Source organism: Rhipicephalus microplus, chromosome 10 (assembly GCF_043290135.1).
Source record: "Rhipicephalus microplus isolate Deutch F79 chromosome 10, USDA_Rmic, whole genome shotgun sequence".
Lineage (NCBI taxonomy): Eukaryota > Metazoa > Arthropoda > Arachnida > Ixodida > Ixodidae > Rhipicephalus > Rhipicephalus microplus.
The window spans coordinates 62,014,132-62,022,055 of NC_134709.1; the positions used below are offsets into that span (position 1 = coordinate 62,014,132).

Here is a 7,924-nt window from a genome sequence, read left to right on the forward strand (position 1 = left end):
TTAGCTTGTTGGAAGCAGCGGCATTTTTGAATAATTGCATCTACAGATGACACATTGTTGAATACCAACAAGTTGAACACATCGTCGGCGATACCCTTTACAATATGCGCAACTTTGTCGGGCTCCGATATGCTTTCGTCAGCTTGCGGCATAGTGAGAAGATAGCCTGAATGTAACTGCTGTAGGACTCCGTCAAAGATTGTGCGCGAGTCGGCAACTCATTCTTCGCAGCTTCACGACGGCTAAAGGGGTTGCCAAAAAGCTCACGGATCTTTTTCTTGAAGCTTTCCCGGCTCGTAATATCATGCTCGTGGTTGTCGAACTAAACACGAGGGGTTCGGTCGAGATAAAATATGACGTTTACGAACACCAGTGTGTGATTCCACCTGTAAGTGGCGCCGACGCGTTCGTAGAGGCGTAGGCACTTGTAGACGTCGGAACTCTCGCAGCCCGAGAACACGCCAGGGTCTTTGAGGGAAGGAAGCGTCACGAAAGTTGTTGTGGGAGTTGGGTTGACAGGCCGGGAAAAAGGGCGGGCGACCGGGGAGGATGTAGCCGAGTCTTGAGTGGCCATGTTGAATGTCGCAAGGGAGCGCCCGCTTCGAAGTTTCGTGGCGAGGACGGGGATCGCAAAACTCCACCAAATATATTACGAGAAGGAGACCGACTCGGAGGGGTAGTCACAGATTTATTTTTAGCCGGTAAAGCGAGCAGCGCCAGCCAAAGAGATTCGCTCGCGCCAGTCTATATGCTTTTCTTCTTCGTTATCATGCACTGGCACGTAGCAATATATTCCCCTCTAATGCCAAGCTTCTACCTAACAGATATATAAAAGGATTATTCAAAAACTATTTATTTTAATGGAGAATTGTTAATGTTATTGCTACGGATAAATACATGTGTGAAGAGAAAGCGAGGGTAGGCATCTTCTCAGAGACATTGTCTTGTTCATTCTGAGTACGTCTTCCAGAATACACTCACATATTTGAAGCGAAGCTTTCAGCATTTAATTTGGCCCTCGAAAAATTTTCAATCAATCGTTCGGCACTTGCTATTGTTACAGATTCACTTTCCGTATGTAGATCCATAGCCTCAGCTTCTGCCTTCGAGTATTACCCTTGGAATGTTTTTGCTTCTTTAATCTCAAAACACTTAAGTACAGTACAGTTGGTGTGGGTGCCAGGTCATGAAGGCATATATATAAATGAAATAGCTGACTTTCTAGCTTGGTGGGCCCTATATGGTCCTGTATTGTGCATTGTACTTGATACCAGTTTTATCACTGAATCTCGATTTCGCAAAAAGTTTTCACTTCAGGATTTTTTGAAAATTAGATTACCAGTTCAAGATTGCGGTCATCTTTCTTTTGCTCGGTATAATAAATAGTGCCCCTCTTGGAAATTGAAAGTGTGTATCACAAAATTTCGATGCCGACTGACACCTCCTAATTTATATTTATACGAGTCCTGTCAGGTGTCATCTCCCCTTTGCTTTTATTGTCAAGAGCCAGAAAACATCGATTACTTTTTTTCTTAATTTCCGACGTTTCACATGCCACAGGAAGAAACATTTAGAAACTATATCCAGAAATTTTAATATTAGCTTGAATTCTGAAAATATCTTTTTTTTCGGGAGTGGGGAGGGGGGCTTTTTTGGCTACAGCAACAGGAGCGCCTGCAGAGCAGTTCGTGAATTTCTCAGAGAGAAAAAAACTTGCTTGTTGAGTTTTCTTTCTTTTATCGTTTTTTTTACTGATGAATTTTTAGTTCTTTGAAAAACCATGCTTTTATTCTTTCAATTATTACTTAATTTCCTACTTTATTCATAATGCATCTTATGATTATCCACTCTTATATTCCCTAGATGACTCACATATTATTTTTCTCATAATTTAAAACTTCATTTTCCTCGTTACAATAACCGCCGGTTTATGATCAATCCCCCATAATTAGTACGAGCCAAAGTACATAGGATCGAGCAAGCAAGCAAGCAATTGTGGACACGGCTGCTTTTTCTTAACAACAGCGGGACGACGCTGACCGGCTACCACTCATAAATTACCTTGATGGACGAACGAATAAGCTGACCGCATTTATTTGCGAGAGGGCTGGCGTCGCACTGCTTGCGGAACGACATCCTTTACAAGAACAACTTTTCACCCGCCAGCTGCAGCTACTTGCTCGTCATCCCTTCTTCGCTTCGGCGTGAGGTACTGCAAGCCTGCCACGACAAACCTACCGCTGGTCAATTGCGCTACACAAGAGCATTCGCGAAGATTAGGCGAAACTATTACTGGCCAAGTCTTGTCGGGGTTGTCAAAACTTACGGGCAGGCATTTCTATATTGCCAGAGTAAGAAGCCACCATCCATCAAACCAGCCAGCCTGCTGCAGCCTGTCTGAGTGCGACGACACCATTCGCACAAATTGGCCATGAATTTTCTGAGTCCCTTCTCACAGTCTGTTACTGGAAAAGGGCGGATATTACGCGAAGACAGGAGCTCTTCTGCGGGCATTGGCAGCTGAAGTGGTGCAATTTTTCATCGAAGCCGCATCGCTTTAGACACGCTGCTTCCGCAATAGTCATCACCGACAGGGGTGCTGCGTTCATGGCCGAGCTCTTGGACATCGTTTTTCGACTAAATGACAAAGCTCACAGGAAGAAAATGACATACAATCCACAGACGTACGGGTTCACCGAATGTCTCAACAAGACCCTGGCTGACATGATGTAGAGCACGCAGATGTACGTAGATGTAGAGCACGAGAACTGGTACGACAATTGGTCCTACATCGCATTGGCATACAACACGGCTTGTCAGGGGACCACTCGTAAGACACCCTTCAGTCTTGTTTGCGGACATGAAGTTATTACAACGTTAGACGCGATGCTCTCCCACGAAAATCATGGCAATTAGATGGACGTCGAATAGTTTACCCAGCGAGCAGAAGCCAGACAACTTGCCAGGTTGTGAATCACCGACCAACAAGACGACGATGCCAAACATTGCAACCTCCGGCACAGACTCGTCTTATACAAATTGGGCGAGAAATTGTGGGTTTGGACACCTATTCGTCGGCGTGGGCTCTCCGAAAAGCTGTTGCGAAGACCCTTCGGACTCTACATGGTTCCGCAATGCACCAGTGATGTCAACCACGAGGTTGTTCCGGATGGCATTCTGTGTTCGAAACACCACAGAGATTTGCCAGAAATTGTCCACGTCCTTGTAATGAAGCTACGTTCAGTGACTAATGGCGCAGTTTTGGTCTTACCATGATTCCCGAACGTTTAACACCAGGGTAATGTTTTTTAATGAGAAAAAATTGGCAGATCTCACGTACAGTGGGAGTCAATGATATGCGAAGCACGAATGAGAAAGGTTTATATTTCACTTTGGAATCACCACATTGCTACGAGGCCTATGGACGTAGTACACTATAAACACAAGTAGAAACTTTATGCGCACTCAGGTATCTGGACAAGATGGAATAATGTTGCTTATAGTCGCTTAATGACGGCACCACTAATGTTTGCAATACCAGCACCAGCAGTGGTAGGCATGTAAATTATGCTGTACTTGACTTCAATTTCATGATTACAGTGTTTGCGCCTGGCATTTGTGTTTGTCGTCCATTCACGTCACGTAATACCGAATTTGGCACATGTCAAGCTCGCGAAACGGCCGCGAGCGCACTATAAGCCTAGCATGTAGTTATGTTTTACATGACACGCATACCATGATTGTCTGGTGGTGTCATTTACCTTTGTCGCCCATTCAGACCATGTAACGCCAAATTTGGTATATGTGAAGCTAGCAAAACGGCCTCGGGCACACTATGAGTCGAGCATGTTGTCATGTTTTAAATGACACGCATGCAATGATTATCATGTTCAGACGTGTCAATTACCTTTGTCGTCAATTCACTTCATGAAATACCCATTTTGGTAAATGAGAAGCTGGCGAAACAGCCGCTTGCGCATCACGAGCGTGGTATGCAGTCATGTGCTTACATGATACGCATGTCATGACTATTATGTTTGCACCAGTTATTTGTCTACGCTCTCCATTCACGTCACGTAATACCAAATGTGGTATATAAGAAGCTAGCAAAACAGCCATGAGCGCATCATGAGCGTAGCATGTAGTCATGGTTTGCATGACGCGCTTGCGAGGATTACCATGTTTGAACGTGTCATTTACCTTCGTCATCCATTCGCCTCATGTAATGCCAAATTTGGTATATGCGGAGCTAGCGAAATGGCCGCGAGCGCATCATGAGCGTGGCATGTAGTCATGTTCTTAGATGACACGCATGTCGTGATTACCGAGTTTGCACCAGTCATATAACTTCGTGATCCATTCAAGTCACGCAATACCAAATTTGGTATATGTGAAGCTAGTGAAACGACCGCGAGCACATCATGATCGTATGGTATGTAGTCATGACTTACATGAAATGCATATCATTATTTCTGCGTTAGGGCCTGCCTCATTTGTTCGCCATGCAGTCATGTCATACCATACCAGTTTTGTAATATAATATGTCAACAAAACCACCGCAAGAGCTGCAAGACTATTAAACGTAAAACATGACACTCGTGACATACATGTTAGAATTTTCATGTTATAACTAGTTACCTATGCTCGTAATAAAGTCATGTTATGCCATAAACGTTTTGGTATAGATTCCATTGTCGAAACGGTCAGGAGAGCTAAGCGTCCTAGGCGGCTAGATAGATAGATAGATAGATAGATAGATAGATAGATAGATAGATAGATAGATAGATAGATAGATAGATAGATAGATAGATAGATAGATAGATAGATAGATAGATAGATAGATATGCTAAAAGTCGCCGAAGTTCGCTAAGAAATGCTTCGCATTTAGTTTTGGTGCGCGCATGGGCCAGTGGCAGCGAAACGAAGCGGCGCAAGTGTCTGTGGCGGGGCGCAGAGAAAAAGAAGACGTTACACTTTTGGCCTGCAATCAATAAAGCGTATTTGTTTGTGGTTCTTCGTGTGCCCGTCGATCCCGCGTCGTCACAATATAGATTGGACGGTGACGTAGCCTTTTGGTCATCGTCATGCAAAAAAAATGCTATATTACTTCCTATTGGTACACCTTTATGCAAACAACAACTCCATCTCTTCGGTGTCATCAAAATGTCTTTCTTACTTGTGTGACCTATAGACGGCCGCACTATTTTGAAAGCTAGAAAAGATGACGATTCAGCGCTGCCGCGTTCCTTGCAGGCGCAGTCAGAGAATGAATGAAATGGAACAAAGTTTAACGATCGCGCACTTACCTTCTCTGCGTCAAGGGATCCGAACAGAAGACAGCCTCGTTTGTGACGAATGCGGTACTTTGGCAGCATCAGTCCGAAACGTACTGTTGCAGGTTGCGGCTAGCATCACCAGCACAATCGAATGCTGACGAACAAGAGACCATTGAAAGCCGTCAAGTGAGGTGTGGAAAATATCTGTTGTGTCGCTTAATATTTTAAAACCGACGCATAATTAACGCAGGCATACACAGCTGCGGCTGTAAACTATCAATATGGCAACTGTGGAATTGCGTTCAGTGGTGCGTGGTACAATCACACTGATTCATTTAATTAGTTTTGCAGCAGATGCCATTGGAGATTCGTTCGAAGAGCAGCAGCCATTAGGTCTTTCAGCGCTATCAACAAAAGATGTGGACGTCATCCTCGTATCCCTTGAGAAAAAGCCGTGGAACGAGGCACACGTGCTATTCGCTCGACTGATCGGCAAAACGGTAACAACGTGGCGAGTCCCGCGCAGCCGGCTTTTCTCGCACGTGATCAAAACCATTCAAGAACGCAAAAAGCCCGTGTTGATTAGCGCCGATCTAAGCACATCTTTCGAAGACGCGCCGAAGCTCGTGAGCGCGGCGGAGCTTAGAAGTTTTTGCGTGTCCTGGTTGTTCCTACGACCCCACTTGGAGACAATATCGCACGATCTAGATTCCTGGCCGCGGCTCTCACCATGCCATCAATCAGTCTGGTTTCCTTGAATGGCACCCCATTACGCGAAGTTCTGTGGCCCACTTCATCGGCCGCGGTGGCTAATCATGGACGGAGTGGTTCGCACCAAGGTACTAAAAACCACCCAGTGCAACTGAAGAGTCTTAGCGGCCTAAAACTGACAGTAGCTTGCCTCAAGGGCTACTTTTACGGACACAACCAAGACTCTTGCTACCATCCGTTAGCGTGGGATATTTTTGAACTTCTAAAAAAGAACTGCAATGTTTCTATAGACTTTGTCAAGTTGACCTCGGGAAGAGAAATGCTGTTTGGGACGATCTCTCACAAGTGGGACGTAGCCTACGTCATTGCCTTACTTTACAATGTCGACGTCTTGGTTTTTGACATTCCTTTCATTGTCATCGACCACGAGACGTTCTTCTCTCGCAAGAGCGCCCACAGAACCGTCGCGGTCTCGGAGGTCGGCCGCGAGTGCTGGAGACTGGCGGTAGCGACAATAACGATCCTTCTTCTGGTCACCTTAACGCAAGTACTAGTTACGGAAGGACGGCATCCCAGTGTTCGCGGCACCACTGACACCTTAACACTCCTTCTGGCCGCCGTACTCGCAACTTCAGCTACCGAGCCTGTAATTCGAAAAAGGCGCTGCGGGTTCTTTTCCAGAGCGTTGATCGGACTGTGGTTTGTGTTCATACTGCCGCTTTCAGCTTACCTTCGCAGTGAGCTGACTTCAATCGTGACCCTGAGACGCCCTGCGGAGAGTATTGACACGCTGGAGAAGCTAGAAAACGCCCTGGACAGAGGTGAGATGGCACCTTGTGCCACCGTAGATTCGGCAATCCACCAACAGCTCATCATTGACGAACAATTCATTACACAGGGGCCGTTATTGCGCAAACTTCGAGCTGCATATCAGAGCCATGGTCCTGAGAAACTGAAGACCTTCAGATTTCCCGACTGCCTCGCCTGCGCTTTGCGACACGACAGAGTGTGTTACGCGATGCTCGAAGAACCCTGCGATCTACGCGAGAGGTTTCCGGACGTCCGCGAGTTCAGACAGCACTTCAAGATACTTGTCAGTGGTTTGCGAGTCCGCAAGTTCCTGCCAGCATATCGACCTCTGAGAAGATTTTTTCTCGCCATTCAAGAGGGCATATTGATACCGCCAAATGCCGCTAAATGCAGGTATCATAGTGCATCCAGGACTTTCCAATTTGAGTTGAATGGTTTATTTATGCAGCACGCTGCTTTACTAGTGGCGAGCTGTGTCTCACTGGTGGTTGAGGTGTTGTACGCGCGATACACGCGATTTAACCTGCGTCATTTTAATGCTTCACCATAAAAACCTTACCAATCAGCTCATTCTCTTCACAGGAAGCTCTTACGCAATCTCAGTCAGGTTTTCAAACGCACTGTGGGCCTCCGTTTCATACTATAAGGTGGACGTGATAGCTGGCACATTTTAGCCACGTGATCAGTGTTTTCAGAAGCGCACAAAGAAAAAGTGTGCCGCAACTGCAAAAATGAGAACATATGCGATGTTTCTTTTCTAAAAGAACCAAAATGAGAAACCGAAACAGACACAAATGTCATAGGAACGTGAAGAACATAAAAAACGTTTCTATAACATTTAAAAAGTTTTTGACAAATGGGCTATGCCCGATCGTAACCAGGCTTAAAGCACACTTTCAAATCGAAGTGAGCTACAACCAGCACTTGTCTTGTTTTAACTAGGACATATCCATGAAAACAGCCCTCGGATACAATCTCGACCAAAACAACCGACAATGGCCGCAATCAAGCTGCTTTATATGTAACGTAGTTGCATTGGTATTGTTCTTTTACACCAAAATTGCTCTTTCTTGGGTCAGTTGATACTCACTTGAGGACATGAGGCATCAACATCAGGGCACAAAGCA

The 7,924-nt window shown here is 45.5% G+C and overlaps 1 long non-coding RNA gene across 1 annotated transcript in view; it reads left to right on the forward strand.

The window, feature by feature from the left end:
• Positions 1 to 7,924, forward strand: part of LOC142774424 (uncharacterized) — a 55,469-nt gene that overhangs the window by 47,154 nt on the left and 391 nt on the right. The window lies entirely within an intron of this gene.